Raw genomic sequence first — 21,581 nt, forward strand, 5'->3', positions numbered from 1 at the left:
TGAGGTCCCATTTGTCAATTCTTGCTCTTACAGCACAAGCCATTGCTGTTCTATTCAGGAATTTTTCCCCTGTGCCCATATCTTCGAGGCTTTTCCCCATTAATATTAAGAGATATTAAGGAAAAGTAATTGTTGCTTCCTATTATTTTTGTTGTTAGAGTTGGGATTATGTTCTTGTGGCTCTCTTCCTTTAGGTTTGCTGAAGCAAACCTTTCTTGCTTTTTCTAGGGTGTCGTTTCCATCCTTGTATTGGTGTTTTCCCATTATTATCCTTTGAACGGCTGGATTCATGGAAAGATATTGTGTGAATTTGGTTTTGTCATGGAATACTTTGGTTTCTCCATCTATGGTAATTGAGAGTTTTGCTGGGTATGGTAGCCTGGGCTGGCATTTGTGTTCTCTTAGTGTCTGCATAACATCTGTCCAGGACCTTCTGGCTTTCATAGTCTCTGGTGAGAAGTCTGGAGTAATTCTAATAGGCCTGTCTTTATATGTTACTTGACTTTTTCTCCTACTGCTTTTAATATTCTATCTTTACTTAGTGCATTTGTTGTTCTGATTATTATGTGTTGGAAGGAATTTCTTTTCTGGTCCAGTCTATTTGGAGTTCTGTAGGCTTCTTATATGTTCATGGGCATCTCTTTCTTTAGGTATGGGAAGTTTTCTTCTTTAATTTTGTTGAAGATATTTAACGGTCCTTTAAGTTGAAAATCTTCATTCTCATCTACTCCTATTATCCGTAGGTTTGGTCCTCTCATTGTGTCCTTGATTTCCTGGATGTTTTGAGTTAGGGTCTTTTTGCATTTTTTCTTTTCTTTGATTGTTGTGCCCATATTCTCTATGGAATCTTCTGCACCTGAGATTCTCTCTTCCATCTCTTGTATTCTGTTGCTGATTCTTGCACCTATTGTTCCTGATTTCTTTCCTAGGGTTTCTATCTCTAGAGTTGTCTCCCTTTGGGTTTTCTTGATTGTCTCTACTTCCATTTTTAGATCCTGGATGGTTTTGTTCAATTCCATCTTCTGTTTGGTAGTGTTTTCCTGTAACTCTCTAAGGGATTTTTGTGTTTCCTCTTTAAAGGCTTCTAGCTGTTTACCTATGTTTTCCTATATTTCCTTCTTAAAGTCCATCATCATCATGAGAAGTGACTTTAGATCCATGTCTTGTTTTTCTGGTGTGATGGTGTATCCAGGAATTGCTATGGTGGGAAAGTTTTGGTTCTGATGATGTCAAGTAACCTTGGTTTCTTTTGCTTCTCATCTTATGCTTGCCTTCCTCCATCTGATTATCTCAAGTGTTTGCTGCCCTCAATATATCTGATTGGAGTCTGTCCTTGCTACAATCCCAGTTGATTCAGGACTCCTCAGAGTCCAGCTTTCTCTGTGATCCTTTGATTGTGGGCTCCTGTGAACCTGAAATTCTGGGTGTGTCAGAGTTTTTGGCAGTCAAGCTTCCTCTGAGACCCTGAAATACTGGCGTGACCCAACTCCTGTTATCCTGGGATCCTGTAGTCCTAAGGTCCTTGGCGTGTTACAGTGCCTGGAAGTGGTGCCTACTTTGAGGACCATGGAACTGTCTGGTCTGTTCAAAACCAAGGTAAACCAGAACTGATCAAAAGGAACCCGATCCTCTGGTTAGGAAGTGCTCTCAAGTCCTTGTTCCTGCTGTCACAGGCCTGTCACAATTGAATTGGGACAGATGTTGTGTACCCCTCAACAGTGATCCTAAGATCGTGTGGACAGTCTTCTAGGGACTGTGGAGGTGTCTGCCAACTCAGCAGCCTAGTTGACCGGGTGCTGGCGCAGACCGGAAGAGACTTGAGCCCCTGGTCAGGCCAGTTTTCTGCTTCCTTACTGCTTTCTCAGGTCCTGCTTGATTGGATTAGAACAGATGTTGTGTTCCACTCACCAGTGATCCTAAGATCTCGTGGAGAGCCTTTAGGGACAGTGGGGGGTGTCCACTGACTCCACGCCCTAGGTGACCTAGTGCTGAAGCCCACTGGAAGGGACTTGTAGCTCACAGTTTTGAGGATTTCACTCTATACCCTGATTCCCATGATTGGGCCCATGGTTATGCAGAATTTCTTGGTAAGAGGAGCCTTAGAGGAAGCTATTATTTCATTGGAGACAAATGTTGAGGGATGGAGATATGATCTGAGTGTTACTTGCAAGTCCACACCATCTTTAATATATTATTCCAGAAAAACCATATCTGATGAAATGTCAATGATTTTTCAAATCAAACAGCAGCAGCCAAAAATGGTGTAGTGCTCATTTATGCCCATTCATCAGGAGGCAGATGCAAGATGATCTATGTGAGTTTGAGGACATAATAGTCTATACTGTGAGTTCAAGGCCAGCTATGGCTAAAATTAAGACCCTATCTCAGTAACCAGTCAATGAAACAAACAAAACCAAAAAAATAGAGACCACTACAATTGAGGATCATGTGAACAAACATGATACTCTGAAGATCATGAACATAAACTAACCTTAGCACCTCATTTCTAGATGTATCACCTAGATCTTTGCTTTGATAGTCATATAGAGAAACATCCTATTTTAAAATAACTTATATATTTGGTCACTTATTAAGGTACATGAAAATTGGGATGAAACATATGCATTTTAAGGGAATGAAATTCAACTTATGGTAGTTGTCATTCCTAAATTTTGAGTTGGATGGAAAGGTTCTGTAAAATATAATATGTGACAATTTTATGGTCCAATAATAAAGTTTTATTGGTTTAATATTTTGTTACAATTATTTGTTATGGATATTTCTTTAATATTGCTGTAATAGCAGTAATTTACTATTCTTAGGCATGGTCACTAATATAATATAATATAATATAATATAATATAATATAATATAATAGTATTTTGTTTAAGGTAATTCATATCACAAAAGAAATTGTATTTAAAATTTTTTAGAGGAAAATATCCACATGACTGGGTGTTTTCATTAGGGTTTCCATTGCTATGAAGAGACAGCATGACTAAGGTAAATCTTATAAGGACAACATTTAACTAGGGTTGGCTTATAGCTCCAGAGGTTCAGTCCATTATGATCATGGCAGAAGCATGGCAGAGTCTAGGCAGGGATGGTGCTGGAGATGCTAATAGTTCTACATCTTGTTCCAAAGGCAAACAGAAGACGGTCATCCTCAGGAAGCTAGGAGGAACTCTTTTTGTTCACCACCATAGTAAAATTCTTCCTCCAACAAGGCCACACCTACTTACAGTGCCACTTCCTGAGCCAAGCATATTCAAACCACCAAATTGGGTAATGATGACTTTGTCTAGCATAGTTTTATTGACCTTAGTTTTTAAAGGAAAATAGTAACAGTTACTGTAAAATGTGGTTACTGTCATCTTATTATTAAAGTTACTTTGTTTTAACAACAGAGATTTCCTACCTCTATATCTACTTGCTGCCTAAATAAAATATCTTCATTTTAATATATTGAGAACTAATGTTTTACTTTATCTATTTTCAAATAATTTATTGAATTGATTAGAAGAGTATATTAAGAATAAGATAGAAGTATTAGTCTGGTGAACATTATGAACAATCACTGCTTAATATAATTAAATGCTATAAATAACTGGTATCTGTAAGGGCTGACAGGGAAGGTAAAAGGCCATCATATACATGATACCCTCAAAGTCGACTTCTGGCCTCCATATGCATTCACAAATGTAAACAATATACAACACAGAATATTTAGTCCAAAATCTCAACACACACACACACACACACACACACACACTCACACACTCACACACACCTGTTAATTAAATTCCAACCCACCTTACAGTACTTGTTTGAGAAACTACATATCCCAGAGTATCTTTATGAAATTGAAATAACTGAAGGATTCATGCAAGAATCATCATACATGCAAAATGTAACAGCAAATGGTGTTCTGACATCATCTGGAATTTAGTGCATAACCCTGCATTATTTTCTAAAATGGCAGCATCCAGATCACTTTTGCCTCTCATTTTTTTGATCTCTACTTAATGTTCAGTGTCATTAACAAAGAGTCATAAAGAAAGGTAATTTTCTCAATAAAATGTAGCCTCTTTTGCTTCAGTTTATCTTCATTTCCCTGTCTTTTATGCTACCAATTTATCTTATCTTTTCAAATAAAGCAAAAATTTCAGTTTGTCAACATCATGGAGACCAAGCCTATGTGCAAGAAACCGAAGTCAGCATGATTAAAACCTTCATTTGCTTTCAATCAGGTAAAGTTGGAAGTTTTCTGTCTATTCTCTTTCAGTTAGTGACCCATCCCATTAATTGTTAATTTTATCTTCAGTTTTGACAGATGCAGAAATATTAATTTCCTCTCTTAGTTACAGTCGTTCTGCATAGTATTGATTTTCATCTAGTAGCTATATGCTTTGGGAGGTGCTTGTGGTTTGAATAAAGGAAAACTATTCACATGGCTATTTTTATGTATGTTACCCTATATAGACATAACTATTATAAGTGGAAAAGTTACAAAACTCAACACTTTGTTCAAATGAATGTAGTAGTTAAATGACCATATATACAAAGTGCAATTTCTAAAATGAATAGTCTAACCACTTCTTGTGACTTTCTTTCCTGGGTTGTGCTGTGAAAGCATGGTTGACCTCATTTGTTGTCTAATGGTGCCATAGAATATTGAAAGAAAAGGCAGAAATGCAAAAGTGTTATTGTGAAATTGGAACGTCTCATATACAAAGAAGCAGGTGGTGTTCAAATTGTATTATTCTCATGACCAGAAAAAAGAAAATGGAATTTATCTGAGGCAGGAATATGCTAGAGGAGTTTGAGGTAGAAAACAGAGGGAATAATTTCTAATTTCCAACTAGAAAAATCTATAAGATTCTGAAGCTGTAAACACTGGGACAGATAGGATGCAGTCAATCTCCTGGCAATAGCTCCTAAAAGGACTCATCAAAGTGTGATGATGTTGCTTAAGCCAATTCTGAGCCAGATTTTTAAAACATTTCTGAAGCATCTTTTATGAATATTTAAATTTTCCTTAGGTTAACACAATTTTAAATGTATTTTAGGATCACCATTTGAGAGCAGCTTCCTCCCTTGTTTGTGCTTAAGACGTTTGATGGAACTGGAGATGGTTTAGCCATTAAGAGCAGCCACCATTTTGTTGAAGACATGACTCTGTTCCCAGAAACCAACACAAAACTGCTTGTAACTCTAGCTACAGGGGATTCCATACCCTCTTCTATGTTTCTCATGTACTGATACTCAGGTATACATTCCCTGCCACATGCAATTAAAATAGTAAAATGAACTTTAAAAAATAAAATTGAAAGTATTTATAATTCCTAGATTTTCTTCTGCTTATAGTCCACCTATCTTTTCATCTTTCTGTCTGAAATATTTCAGTTTAACCCTCATTATATGAGGGCTGTTATTACTTAAAGCATACCTGATGGCACCAAATTGATTAAATTTCTCATTCTGTTACCACTACTCCATGTCAAAAACACCTGTGTGACCTGATTGACTTATAATTGTTAGTAGATTCATTCCAAATAAAATTTAAACATTTATGGGTGGGTCACATTCTTTTAACTCTTCCTTCCTACATTTTAAAATTATAGTCCTAGTATGGTAGCAAATAATAATATTTCTCAAAAGATGAAGAAACTACTAGATAACACCAAACAGAGAACTGTAGTCAATATTTAGGATATGATAATTTATCTTATGTAGGTTCTTATTGGGATACATAGCAAGTGATAAAAGAAATAATGGGGATCTTCATCCTGTAGCCTAAAAAAAGAAATATCTGAATCCTTCTGGTACATACAACTATCTAAATATAACTTAATATAAAAATTAAAATATAATTTAATCTATGGCACAAAAATCTTATGGCACAAGAATGACTTAACAAATACATTTCTTTCTCATTGACAGAAATAAACAAATAGTCCTTGTATTCCCTTTCTGTTGTGAGTTAAAATTAAGACACCTCAAGTTATATGCTGTTAAAATTCATTTTAAAAATGCATCCCTGCTAATGTAGAATGCCCTATATTTTCTCAGATAACAAACATTCTTGATTTATATTGAGAAAAGTAGCATTGCCTGCCTGATGATCTTTTCATGAATTTCTATAGATGCTCTGCCTTAACTTTCTATCTTAATCCCCTTTTCTTTTCCTCTCTAGGGAGCCATTCTGCTAAAAGACCTACTTCTTCAAGATAAATAATTACGTTTAACAAAAGACAATGACTAGTGCTATTACTATGAACATCTTTCTTTTTTTTCTTTTTTTTTTCATTTTTAATATTTTTATTACATATTTTCCTCAGTTACATTTCCTATGCTATCCCAAAAGTCCCCCATAGCGCCCCCCACTTCCCTACCCACCCATTCCCATTCTTTTGGCCCTGGCATTCCCCTATATTGGGGCATATAAAGTTTGCAAGTCCAATGGGCCTCTCTTTCCAGTGATGGCCGACTAGGCCATCTTTCGATACATATGCAGCTAGAGACAAGAGCTCCAGGGTTCTGGTTAGTACATCATGTTGTTCCAACAATAGGGTTGCAGACACCTTTAGCTCCTTGGGTACTTTATCTAGCTTCTCCATTGGGAGCCCTGTGATACATCCAATAGCTGACTGTGAACATCCACTCCTGTGTTTGCTAGGCCCCGGCATCATCTCACAAGAGACAGCTATATTTGGGTTCTTTCAGCAAAATCTTGCTAGTGTATGCAATGGTGTCAGCGTTTAGAAACTGCTTATGGGATGGATCCCTGGATAAGGCAGTTTCTAAATGTTCCATCCTTTCATCACAGCTACGAACTTTGTCTCTGTAACTCCTTCCCTGGGTGTTTTGTTCCCAATTCCAAGAAGGGGCACAGTGTCCACACTTTGGTCTTCATTCTTCTTGAGTTTCGTGCGTTTAGCAAATTGTATCTTATATCTTGGGTATCCTAAGTTTTGGGCTAATATCCACTTATCAGTGAATACATATTGTGTGAGTTCTTTTGTGATTGTGTTACTTCACTCAAGATGATGCCCTCGAGGTCCATCCATTTGGCTAGGAATTTCATAAATTCATTCTTTTTAATAGCTGAGTTGTACTCCATTGTGTAAATGTACCATAATTTCTGTATCCATTCCTCTGTTGAGGGACATCTGGGTTCTTTCCAGCTTCTGGCTATTATAAATAGGGCTGCTATGAACATAGTGGAGCATGTGTCCTTCTTACCGGTTGGGACATCTTCTGGATATATGCCTAGAAGAGGTATTGCTGGATCCTCCGGTAGTACTATGTCCAATTTTCTAAGGAACCGCCAGACTGATTTCCAGAGTGGTTGTACAAGCTTGCAATCCCACCAACAATGGAGGAGTGTTCCTCTTTCTCCACATCCTCGCCAGCATCTGCTGTCACCTGAATTTTTGATCTTAGCCATTCTGACTGGTGTGAGGTGGAATCTCAGGGTTGTTTTGATTTGCATTTCCCTGATGATTAAGGATGTTGAACATTTTTTCAGGTGCTTCTCTGCCATTCGGTATTCCTCAGGTGAGAATTCTTTGTTCAGTTCTGAGCCCCATTTTTTAATGGGGTTATTTGACTTTCTGGAGTCCACCTCCTTGAGTTCTTTATATATATTGGATATTAGTCCCTTATCTGATTTAGGATAGGTGAAGATCCTTTCCCAATCTGTTGGTGGTTTTTTTGTCTTATTGATGGTGTCTTTAGCCTTGCAGAAGCTTTGCAGTTTCATGAGGTCCCACTTGTCAATTCTCGATCTTACAGCACAAGCCATTACTGTTCTATTTAAGAATTTTTCCCCTGTGCCCATATCTTCAAGACTTTTCCCCACTTTCTCCTCTATAATTTCAGTGTCTCTGGTTTTATGTGAAGTTCCTTGATCCACTTAGACTTGACCTTAGTACAAGGAGATAGGAATGGATCGATTCGCTTTCTTCTACATGTTAACAACCAGTTGTGCCAGCACCATTTATTGAAAATGCTGTCTTTCTTCCACTGGATGTTTTTAGCTCCCTTGTCGAAGACCAAGTGACCGTAGGTGTGTGGATTTATTTCTGGGTCTTCAATTCTATTCGATTGGTCTATTTGTCTGTCACTATACCAGTACCATGCAGTTTTTATCACAATTGCTCTGTAGTAAAGCTTTAGGTCTGGCATGGTGATTCCACCAGAGGTTCTTTTATCCTTGAGAAAAGTTTTTGCTATCCTAGGTTTTTTGTTATTCCAGATGAATTTGCAGATTGCACTTTCTAATTCGTTGAAGAATTGATTTGGAATTTTGATGGGGATTGCATTGAATCTGTAGTTTGCTTTTGGAAAGATAGCCATTTTTACAATGTTGATCCTGCCAATCCATGAGCATGGGAGATCTTTCCATCTTCTGAGATCTTCTATAATTTCTTTCTTCAGAGACTTGAAGTTTTTATTATACAGATCTTTCACTTCCTTAGTTAGAGTCACGCCAAGATATTTTATATTATTTGTGACTATTGAGAAGGGTGTTGTTTCCCTAATTTCATTCTCAGCCTGTTTATTCTTTGTGTAGAGAAAGGCCATTGATTTGTTTGAGTTAATTTTATATCCAGCTACTTCACCGAAGCTGTCTATCAGGCTTAGGAGTTCTCTGGTGGAATTTTTAGGGTCACTTATATATACTATCATATCATCTGCAAAAAGTGATATTTTGACTTCATCTTTTCCAATTTGTATCCCTTTGATCTCCTTTTGTTTTCGAATTGCTCTGGCTAGGACTTCAAGTACAATGTTGAATAGGTATGGAGAAAGTGGACAGCCTTGTCTAGTCCCTGATTTTAGAGGGATTGCTTCAAGCTTCTGACCATTTACTTTGATGTTGGCTACTGGTTTGCTGTAGATTGCTTTTATCATGTTTAGGTATGGGCCTTGAATTCCTGATCTTTCCAAGACTTTTATCATGAATGGGTGTTGGATCTTGTCAAATGCTTTTTCCGCATCTAAGGAGATGACCATATGGTTTTTGTCTTTGAGTTTGTTTATATACTGGATTACGTTGATGGATTTCCATATATTGAACCATCCCTGCATCCCTGGGATGAAACCTACTTGGTCAGGGTGGATGATTGTTTTGATGTGTTCTTGGATTCAGTAAGCAAGAACTTTATTGAGGATTTTTGCATCAATATTCATAAGGGATATTGGTCTGAAATTTTCTATCTTTGTTGGGCCTTTTTGCGGTTTAGGTATCAGAGTAATTGTGGCTTCATAGAATGAGTTGGGTAGAGTACTTTCTGTTTCTATTTTGTGGAATAGTTTGTGAAGAACTGGAATTAGATCTTCTTTGAAGTTCTGATAGAACTCTGCACTAAACCCATCTGGTCCTGGGCTTTTTTTAGTTGGGAGACTATTAATGACTGCTTCTATGTCTTTGGGGGATATAGGGCTGTTTAGATCATTAACCTGATCTTGATTCAAATTTGGTACCTGGTATCTGTCTAGGAACTTCTCCATTTCATCCAGGTTCTCCAGTTTTGTTGAGTATAGCCTTTGGTAGAAGGATCTGATGGTGTTTTGGATGTCTTCAGGATCTGTTGTTATGTCTCCTTTTTCATTTCTGATTTTTTTAATTAGGATGCTTTCCCTTTGCCCTCTAGTGAGTCTGGCTAAGGGTTTATCTATCTTGTTGATTTTCTCAAAGAACCAGCTCCTTGATTGGTTGATTCTTTGAATAGTTTTTCTCGTTTTTACTTGGTTGATTTCGCCCCTGAGTTTGATGATTTCTTGCCATCTACTCCTCTTGGGTGAATTTGCTTCCTTTTGTTCTAGTGCTTTTAGGTATGTTGTCAAGCTGCTAATGTGTGCTCTCTCTAGTTTCCTTTTGGAGGCACTCAGAGCTATGAGTTTTTCTCTTAGAAATGCTTTCATTGTGTCCCATAAGTTTGGGTATATTGTGGCTTCATTTTCATTGAACTCCAAAAAGTCCTTAATTTCTTTCTTTATTCCTTCCTTGACCAAGGTATCATTGAGAAGAGTGTTGTTCAGTTTCCACGTGAAGGTTGGCTTTCTATTATTTATTTTGTTATTGAAGATCAGCCTTAATCCATGGTGATCTGATAGGATGCATGGGACAATTTCAATATTTTTGTATCTGTTGAGGCCTGTTTTGTGACCAATTATGTGGTCAATTTTGGAGAAGGTACCATGAGGTGCTGAGAAGAAGGTATATCCTTTTGTTTTAGGATAGAATGTTCTGTAGATATCTGCCAGATCCATTTGATTCATAATTTCTCTTAGTTTCTCTGTGTCCCTGTTTAGTTTCTGTTTCCATGATCTGTCCATTGGTGAAAGTGGTGTGTTGAAGTCTCCCACTATTATTGTATGAGGTGCAATGTGTGCTTTGAGATTTACTAAAGTTTCTTTAATGAATGTGGCTGCCTTTGTATTTGGAGCATAGATATTCAGGATTGATAGTTCCTCTTGGAGGATTTTACCTTTGATGAGTATGAAGTGTCCCTCCCTGTCTTTTTTAATGACTTTGGGTTGGAAGTCAATCTTATCAGATATTAGAATGGCTACTCCAGCTTGTTTCTTCATACCATTTGCTTGGAAAATTGTTTTCCAGCCTTTCATTCTGAGGTAGTGTCTATCCTTTTCTCTGAGATGAGTTTCCTGTAACCAGCAAAATGTTGGGTCTTGTTTGTGTAGCCAGTTTGTTAGTCTATGTCTTTTTATCGGGGAGTTGAGTCCATTGATATTAAGAGATATTAAGGAAAAGTAATTGTTGTTTCCTGTTATTTTTGTTGTTAAAGTTGGCATTCTGTTCTTGTGGCTGTCTTCTTTTAGGTTTATTGGGGGATTACCTTCTTGTTGTTTCTAGGGCGTGGTTCCTGTCCTTGTATTGGTTTTTTTCTGTTATTATCCTTTGAAGGGCTGCATTCATGGAGAGATAATGTGTGAATTTGGTTTTGTCGTGGAATACTTTGGTTTCTCCATCTATGTTAATTGAGAGTTTGGCTGGGTATAGTAGCCTGGGCTGGAGTTTGTGTTCTTTTAGTGTCTGTATAACATCTGTCCAGGCTCTTCTGGCTTTCATAGTCTCTGGTGAAAAATCTGGTGTAATTCTGATAGGCTTGCCTTTATATGTTACTTGGCCTTTTTCTCTTACTGCTTTTAGTATTCTATCTTTATTTAGAGCATTTGTTGTTCTGATTATTATGTGTCGGGAGGTATTTCTTTTCTGGTCCAGTCTATTTGGAGTTCTGTAGGCTTCTTGTATGTTCATGGGCATCTCTTTCTTTAGATTTGGGAAGTTTTCTTCTATAATTTTGTTGAAGATGTTTGCTGGTCCTTTGCGTTGAAAATCTTCATTCTCATCTACTCCTATTATCCGTAGGTTTGGTCTTCTCATTGTGTCCTGTATTTCTTGGATGTTTTGAGTTAGGATCTTTTTGCATTTTACATTTTCCTTGATTGTTGTGCCGATGGTCTCTATGGAATCTTCTGCACCTGAGATTCTCTCTTCCATCTCTTGTATTCTGTTGCTGATGCTGGTATCTATGGTTCCAGATTTCTTTCCTAGGGTTTCTATCTCCAGTGTTGCCTCATTTTGGGTTTTCTTTATTGTGTCTACTTCCCTTTTTAGGTCTAGTATGGTTTTGTTCATTTCCATCATCTGTTTGGATGTGTTTTCCTGTTTTTCATTAAGGACTTCTACCTGTTTGATTATGTTATCCTGTTTTTCTTTAAGGATTTGTAACTCTTTAGCAGTGTTCTCCTGCAATTCTTTAAGGGATTTTTGTGCTTCCTCTTTACTGTCTTCTACCTGTTTACCAGTGTTCCTTTGTATTTCTTTAAGTGTGTTATTAAAGTTCTTCTTGAAGTCCTCTACCATCATCATGAGATATGCTTTTAGATCCGTGTCTAGCTTTTCCGGTGTGTTGGGGTGCCCTGGACTGGGCGAAGTGGGAGTGTTGGGTTCTGATGATGGTGAGTGGTCTTGGTTTCTGTTAGTAAGATTATTACATTTACCTTTCGCCATCTGGTAATCTCTGGGGTTAGTTGTTGTTGTTGTCACTGTTTAAAGATTGGAGCAGAAGCTGTGTTCCACTCACCAGCAGTCTCAAAATCCTGTGGTGGGGGTCGTGGGTAGCTGGTGGGTGTCAGCTGACCCTGCGCTATAGCTATCCCGGTGTTGGTCCGGCCAGAAGAGGCCTGTGGTCCTACTCAGGCTGGTTTCCTGCTTCCCTAACTAATTCAGTCTCAGGTCCCTCGCGCAATTGGATTGGAGCAGAAGCTGTGTTCCACTCACCAGAAGTCTTAAGATCCTGTGGCGGGTGTTGTGGGTAGCTGGCGAGTGTCAGCCGACCCTGTGCCCTAGCTACCCCGGCGCTTTTCTGACCGGAGAGGCTTGTGGCCCTATTCAGGCCGGATTTCTGCCTCCCCAACCAAAGCAGTCTCAGTTCCCGCGTGATTGGACTGGAGCAGAAGCTGTGTTCCACTCACCAGCAGTCTCAAAATCCTGTGGCGGGGGTTGTGGGTAGCTGGCGGGTGTCAGCCGACCCTGTGCTCTAGCTACCCAGGTGCTGGTCCGGCCGGAAGAGGCCTGTGGTCCTACTCAGGCAGGTTTCCTGCTTCCCTAACTAATGCAGTCTCGAGTCCCGCAGGCAATTGGATTGGAGCAGCTATGAACATCTTTCTACACTGGCAACTAGAAAAATCATGGTAGATAGATTTATCAATACTATTGCCTTGCACTGTAGGAAGCTTACAATTTCGTTAGGATCTACATTTCATTTCTGTCCTTATGCTGAGAAGTAGTTGTATTTTTTCAGTGTATCTTTAGAAGCTATTTTTATTTGATATTTTCTTTATATTTCAAATGTTATATTCTTTCGCGGTTTCCCTCTCTTCCAGGAACACCCTATCATATCCTCACTCCTCCTCCCCAACCACTAACTCCCACCTCCCTGTCCTGGATTCCCCTATACTGGGACATCTATGGAGCCTTCATAGGACCAAGAACCTCTCCTCCCATTGATGCACGAAAAGGCCATCCTCTACTAGATATGCAACTGGAGCCATGTGCACTCCTTTGTTGATGGCTTAATCCCTGGGAGTTCTGGGGAGTCTGGTTGGTTGATATTGTTGTTCTTCCTATGGGGTTACAAACCCCTTCAACTCCTTCAGTCCCATTTCTAACTCCTCTATTAGGGACCCTGCACTCAGTCCAATGGTTGGCTGCTAACATCTGCCTCTGTATTTGTAAGGTTCTGGCAGGGCCTCTCAGGAGATAGCCATATCAGGCTCCTTTCAGCATGTGCTTCTTGACATCCACAATAGTGTCTGGGTTTGGTAACTGTATATGGGATAAATCTCCAGGTGGGACAGTGTCTGGGTGACCTTTTCTTTAGTCTCTGCTCTACACTTTATCCTCATATTTGCTCCTGTGAGTATTTTGTTCTCCTAAGAAGGACCATGCCAGGCAGTGGTGGCACACAACTTTAATCCCAGCACTTGGGGGCAGAGGCAGGCAGATTTCTAAGTTCGAGGCCAGCCTGGTCTAGGAGTGAGTTCCAGCACAGCAAGGGCTATACAGAGGAATCCTGTCTCGAGAAAACAAACAAACAAACACTAAGAAAGACCGACATATCCTTTGATCTTCCTTCTTCTTGAGCTTTATGTGGTCTGTGAGTGGTATCCTGGTTATTTAGAGCTTTGGGTCTAATATCCACTTATCAATGAGTGCATACCATGTTGGGTTTTTTGTTTGTTTTTGCTTTGTTTTGTTTTTTGTTTTTTGTTTTTTGCTATTGGGTTAACTCACTCAGGATGACATTTTATAGTTCTATCCATAAGAACGTCATGAATTCATTGTTTTTAATAGCTGAGGAGTACTCCATTGTGTAAATGTACCTCATTTTTTGTATCCATTCCACTGTTTCCTCTGTTGAGGGATATCTGGGTTCTTTCCAGCTCCTGGCTATTATAAAGCTTCAATGAAAACAGTGGAGCATGTGTCCTTATTTGTGGGACGCCTGACTCGCCAGCAAGAAAGACACCACAATAGGATTCTTCTGCACACTTTTATTGGGCTGTGCATTGACTGTGTAGGCGAAAGACCCGGAGCCCTGGGCCTCTCACTCTTATATACTATCAGTTCCCATCCACTCACAGCAGGCCACATCACCTCACCAGGTACACAGCTTCAGCTAATCAGGGCAGCAGGGGCATATCTCCACCAAAATGGCTTCGCCAGTAACCTGGTACACCTGCGCAGCTCTCACGATGTTTGTGGCTTATATTCAGATGTATGAGGAAGTCAGGTGCAAGTCATAAGACTTAGCTGCAGTCCCTGGCGCCTTTGGGACTGCCGCCACACCCGGTCCCCACACTTATTACATGTTGTAACATCTTCTTGGTATATGCCCAGAAATGGTATTAGTGGGTCCTCAGGTAGTATTATGTCAATTTTTTTGAGGAACCACCAAACTGATTTCTAGAAGGGTTGTACCAGGTTGCATGCCCACCAGCAATGGAGGAGTGTCCCTCTTAGAAGCTATTTTATACAAAACAATAGCATTAATAGTGGCTTAGTCTATCCTTAAACTTCACTCAAATTACCTAATTGCTATAGATGGGCAAAAATGTAGCTTGTACTATAGATAAATAGAAATAATAGCACTGTGTGATAAGTTTTGCTGCTCTACTGAAAATTATACTTTACAACATGTGAGAAGCAAGCTCAAAATGAGTTTCTAATCTACCTTATGGGGCTTTTACACACACACACACTCAACCTAGAGTTTTCTAACTTTATTTTTACAATAAAATATTGACTTATATATTTCTATATTTTTAAAATTCTGCTGTGACTATTGCATATGTATGTTGAGAATCATGCTTGAATCAATAATGTATTTCACAACTAGATTTTATGTTCAAACATCTTAATAAATGATTAAATTTTTAACATGTATTTTTCTGTTTCAGGAAGTTTGAAAACACTACTAGTCAGTTGAAACTTAATAAAATATTAGTAAAATAGAGCTATGTTTCTAAATAGAACGCACTTAGCACATATGAATTATCTATGGTAGTTTTAAAAATGTGTATAAGATATATCACTGTGAAAAACAAATCTAGACTGGAAAAATATACTCTAATAACAAATCTAAATTTAATTTGTTCACTGTAAGCTATATAAAAGTATATATCTTTCATGTTGAAGACATGGATTCTTTAAATGCCTCTATGGGGAACTGTATAGCAAACTGTTGTATTGACATTTCTTGATTCTGTTTTCTCTTTTTTAAAAATAGTGACTCCAGCTTCCTAAGATGACTATGTAACACTGACTTCCTAACACTTACTTAGTGAAAAATGGTCCTAACGTCTTTTCTTCTTGCCTATCAAACCCAAGAATGTAACACCACAGGCTGGCGATTTAACATGGGCTTTGTACTCTACTGACTGCCCAGCTTCATTCTTTGACATTTTAAATCTTATTATCTCATTTCATCCAAACATGGGCATTGATTGTTCTCTAGAAATGGTCCTCTTAATAGTTTATCTAATGTCAACTGGTAATTTTTGACATCATATTCATATGGCAATGCTAAATGAATTCAACACACTGATTTATTTAAGTTTGATTTTATTCACAATTGTATATTTGTCTCTCTCTCTCTCTCTCTCTCTCTCTCTCTCTGTTTGTGTGTTTGTGTATGATTGTGTGTGTGTGTGTGCAAAGACAGCATTTAAAGTTAAAGAAGGAAGTAAAGTGGGAATGGGAAATGTAGGAGGCTCGAGGGAGGAAAGTGAAGAGAGGCAATGATAAAATTATAAGTAAAAGAAGGTAAATGAAGCAATCTCAAGTTTTATTACTTCTTAAAATTATATATCAATACTAAGTAGTCCCAGGTATATTCAAAATGGTGTTTGAGGTGTTTAAGCACTTATCTTCTCCAGGCACTTCTGTTCCAAAGTTGACAGTTACTTCAATGCTAATTGTTATATTTGTGTTTAAATTTTAATGCTTTTGTAAAACATTCCCTTTGTCAACCTAATGATTATAATTAATTTGGGATGGAATAGATGATTTCTGCCATAGCCAAAAGATGGAAAATTACTTTTACTTTGAACTTTAATATGACTTTTATAGTGCAAATGTTTAAGATTAAAACTCCTAAAGAAAAGTACTGCATAAACCTTGGTGGGACAGGCTCACATTAATAGAAAATTACCACTTAGTGCTTAACTCTAGTTCACTTCCTTTTCCAAGGTTATGTGATAATTCTAAGAAGTCCCAAAGAGTGAGCTAGATGTTGTTTAGAACAGGGAATAGGGTACTGTCTAATGTGCACTGCCAGTATCTTGGGGTCAGTAATTGAGGAGGGTCTTCACTGGTTAATCCACATGGACATAATAGTGAGTGCTCTGATTAGCCAAACTTGCTGGTGCAAGGGTCTTGTTTTGGCTTTATAGCTGCAAAAGCAGCTGGCAGCATGCTACAAAGGACCTGTGCAGTAATCACCAGCCCCTCTGTGCATGACCAAAAGGAAAAGCTCTTTAGATGAAGTCCCGAGGGCTTCATGCCTCAGAATGGCAAAGATTTTGCTGTTGGAATGATTTTAGAGAAATTTACAAGAAAAAGTTCATTATAAATTTCTCATACATTATGTCCCCTGAGAAACTTATCACTGTTTGTCAACTGCAACAGAAGGCATAATGCTTTTTTTATTAATAGGGTTCTTTTTTTTTCCAAAGGGATTGTTGTAAAATACCATGATTAATTGAAGATTTCTTTCTACTTCTGATTTGCCTGATTGACACAAATAACCCTTATTAATTTCCCCAGATGCCTCAAGCAGCCGAAGCAAAGGAATACAGGATGATACATTATTTATTCTCATATTCAGTGGTCATTTCCATCTTTGTCACAAGTATTAATTTAATGAGGTCACATTACTATGCTGCCCACCTACTCTGACATGGAGAGTGTTGATAAAACTCATTAAACTTTAGATTAAACACATTTTCTCATGTTCATGTTCAGATGTTTAAAACTGTGTCTCCTGTTACACATTGCTTTAAAAGTGAGAGAGTAAAATAATTACATGATATACTCATAAAATTCAATGAAAAGTGCCATATTTCAACTTTTAACTGTTTAAAAGCAAATGCTAAGGTTTCAAGTTTCAAGTTTAACCAACTCTGTGAGGTTTCTATTTTGTTCAAAAATGTGTTTTAATAGCATAAAGTCTTCCTTCTCTCTCTCTGTCTCTCTCTCTCTCTCTCTCTCTCTCTCTCTCTTTCTCTCTGTGTGTTTCATAAAGCTTTATTTTTCCTTACCATACCTCAAATACTCCTCCAATCTAAATTTCACTTTTCCTCCCCCTTCTAACCCAATCCTCCTGTTCTCACTGTCCTACCAAGGCACAGTTCCAATCCACTCATAAAATCTATTTCCTCCTTCCTCCCATGTCCCTTCTTCTGTGCTTACCTTCTCTGCCTCTGTGGACTGTCGATTGGTTATCATTTATTTAATGGCTAACATTCAGATATAAGCATATACCTGCCATATTGCCATATTGATCTTTCTGGCTCTGGGTTAACCCACTCAGATACCTTTTCTAGTTCTATCAATTTGCCTACAAATTCTATGATGTTATTTTTTTTAAAGAGCTGAGTATGTGATTGTTTTTGTTTTTGTTATTTTGTTTTTGTTTTTTCTGTTGAGGTTGTTTCAAACTTCTAGACATCATGAACACGTTTGACCAAGTGTTCTTGTGGAAGTGGAAAGTGCTCTTTTGGTACATACCCAAGAATTTATAGCTGGATGTTGAGGTAGGTTGAGTTCCATCTTTCTGAGGAAATGACATATTAATTTTTTTGGAGGCTATATGAGTTTTTATTCAACCAGCAATGGAGGAGTGTTGTTCCCCTTCCTTGGTCCACATTATCCCCAGCATAAGCTGTCATTAGTGTCATTGATCTCAGTCGTTCTGAAAGACATTAAGATGGAACTTGAAGCCAGACAGTGGTGGCAAAAGGCTTTAATACCAGCACTTGGGAGGCAGAGGCAGGTGGATTTCTGAGTTTGAGGTCAGCCTGGTCTACAGAGTGAGTTCCAGGATAACCAGGGCTACACAGAGAAACCCTGTCTCAAAAAACAAAAACAAAAACAAATACAAAGACAAAAGCAAAAGCAAAAACAAAAACAAAAACAAACAAACAAGAAACGAAAAACAAACTAAAACAAAACAAAACAAAACCAAAAGATGAAATCTCAAAGTGGTTTTGATTTGCATTTCCTAGATTTCTAAGGATATTGAACATTTTTTTAAGTGTTTCTGGGCCGTTTGATATTGATATCCCCTATTGAGAATTCTCTGTTTAGGTCTGTACCCCATTCTTAATAGGATTGTTTGGCGTATTGATGTCTAGTTTCTTGATTTCCTTATATATTTTGGATATTATCCCTTGATCTGATGTAGATTTGGTAAAAATCTGTTTCCCATTCTGTAGTCTGCTGTGTTATCTGAATAACAGTGCTTGTCTTACAGAAGCTTTTCCGTTTTATAAGGTTTTGGTCGTTATTAATTGCCATTTCTCATACATTTCAGCCATGCAAGACTTAGACAAAAAATGCTATTTTACCCAGTATATTTTGCTAAATATAGAACTAACTAGAAAGATATATTGTTATTTTTGATGAAGTATTACTTATATTTTTTATATTCTAAATTCTAGAAGTCTTCTATAACCTCCACAAATCTACATTTTGAGTTGAAATTTAAATATAGGTAATTTGTAGGTGAAGTTTTAATATCTAACTGCAGTTATTCTATCTCTATTATAGAAAGTCACAGCAGCATTATTTTGAGGGATTTTTTTTTTTTTTTTTTTGGGGGGATTAGTTGAGATGGGCTAATGAAGTCCAGGCTTGTCTCAAACTTGCTGTGTAGGAGATGATGATTTTCAATTTATGGTCCTCCTTAAAGCACCTCCAAGGTTTGAGGGTACAGCCTGTAACATCACAACTAGTTCCATGTAAAGCTTGGGGTCCATGGCCTCGTGCATAGCAGAGAAGCATTCTTCCCATGGGGTTATAGCTCCAGCTCAATGAGCTTCAACTTTTGAAGAATAATTGCTATGTGAAGTACTTCTTTTGTTCACTATTTGTTTGATTTTTAATTTATTTTTTACATTCCATATTCCATTTCTTGCACCCATACACCCTATGACTACTCCACATTCCACACCTCCTCCCCACCCTGCCTGGTCTCCACTTGGATGCCTCCACTCCCCAACCCCCACCCCACCTCACCTCTAAACTCCCTGGTGCCTCTCCTGTCCTTGATGTCCCATAAGGCCATCCTCTGCTACATATTTGGCTGGAGCCATGAGTCACTGCATGTGTACTTTTGGTTGATGGTTTAGATCCTGGGAGTTCTGGGGGTTCTGGCTGGTTCATATTGTTGTTCTTACCATGGGGTTGCAAATCCCTTCAGCTCCTTCATTCCTTTCTCTAACTCCTCCACTGGGGACCCCTGCTCAGTCAATGATTGGCTGTGATCATCTGCTTCTGTGTTTGTCAGGCTATGGCATAGCTTCTCAGAAGACATCTATAGCAGGCTCCTGTCAGCAAGCACTTTTGGCATCCACAATAGTGTCTGGGTTTGGTGACTGTATATAGGATGAATTCCCCAGGTGGTATAGTCTCTGGATGGTCTTTCCTTCAGTCTCTGCTCCACACTTTATCTCTATATTTCCTTCTGTGAGTATTTTGTTTTCCCTTCTAAGAAGGACCGAAGTATCCACTGTTTGTTCTTCCTTCTTCCTGAGCTTCATGTGGTCTGTGAATTTTATCTTGGGTATTCTGGACTTCTGTGCTGATGATCCACTCATCAGTGAGTGGTGTTTTGTGACTGGGTTACCTCACTTAGGATATTTTCTACTTCCATCCATTTGCCTAAGAATTTCATGAAGCCATTGTTTTCAATAGCTGAGTAGTAGTCCATTGTGTAAATGTACCTCATTTTCTGTATCTATTCCTCTTTCGAAGGACATCTGGATTATTTCCAGTTACTGGCTATTAGAAATAAGGCTGAGATTCTTAAACTGTTACACCATTCAAAGCCTCTTCCTCAAATCACATTGATTAATATGTATGTAATTTGTTAGTAATGTTAGTGTGAATTTTAAAAGGCTCATATCTAATTTGCAGTGTATAGAAAAGTTGATGAATGAGCCAGTAGCTTCCCTTGCATTATTCTCTTAATTACTAGTATCTTTTAGCATAGGAGAAATTGGTACCACACTTCTTTGGGTAAGTTGGATAGGAAAGAGAAAGTGCAGGGCACTAATCAGTAAGGACTGACATGTCAGGAGGGAAACTGGGCCAGGCCTGGAGCTCTTAGCCACACTGAAAAATCCGTTGAGGCCTGACATGGTATTTAACTCTTCAGATTTCTCTCTCTCTCTCTCTCTCTCTCTCTCTCTCTCTCTCTCTCTCTCTCTCTCTCTCTCTCTCTCATTTCTAATAAATCTAATATCAACCTCAGCTTAATGTGCCTTCCTAATTCTCCAGATTTATGCTCTCAAAATACTACAACCTGGTTTCTTTCTATCCTTATTTCTCTTTTTATTTCTTGTGCTTTTTTACATGAAAGTAGGAGCTCATATCTATTGGGTAGAATGGGTAGAGTATAAGCCACCTGGATCTAACTGCCATCAACTCTTACCACACACAGTTTGGTTTACTGACTTATGATAACTTGACACAGCACATTGTTGCTTGACATCTGAACTCTGAGTTTATTTTTATATACTAGGCAGTTGACTTATGGAAACTCCTCCTTAGTCTACACATTTTCATTGTTAAACAGAATACTTGAATGTCTTTATATCAATGTTTTATATTTTAATCCTTTAATATTTAACTTCTAAAACTACCGTGATTCCATTCTTTTTGGAAGTTAATTTTAAACTATTAAGGAAAAAATACAAATGGCAATAGCATTCATGTTTTACTATTAAAAAAAAATGGGAATGGGTGGGTAGGGAAGTTGGGGGGAGGGTATGGGGGACTTTTGGGATATGATACTATTGGAAATGTAATTGAGGAAAATACATAATAAAAAATATTAAAAATTTAAAAAATTGATGTATAAAATGTCAATACAGCCCAGCATATTTTTAAGAGGTAATTCCAAGATTTGTGAATTTGTTAGAAGTAATAATTCTTTCTCCAATAGATGACTGTGAGCATCCACTTCTGTCTGTCTGTCTACCTATCTTTTTTTTTCTTTCTTTCTTTTTTAACAATTTTTTGTTAGATATTTTCTACACTTTCATTTCAAATGCTATTCCGAAAGTCCCCTATACCCTCCCCCTGCCCTGCTCCCCAACCCACGCACTCCTGCTTCCTGGCCCTGGCATTCCCCTGTCCTGGGGCATATACTCTTTGCAAGACCAAGGGCCTTTCCTCCCAATAATGGCTGACTAGGCCATCTTCGGCTACATATGCAGCTAGAGACACCAGCTCAGGGAGTACTGGTTAGTTTATATTG

This window comes from Mus caroli, unplaced genomic scaffold (assembly GCF_978045245.1).
Source record: "Mus caroli unplaced genomic scaffold, Mus_caroli_1 scaffold_3, whole genome shotgun sequence".
NCBI lineage: Eukaryota > Metazoa > Chordata > Mammalia > Rodentia > Muridae > Mus > Mus caroli.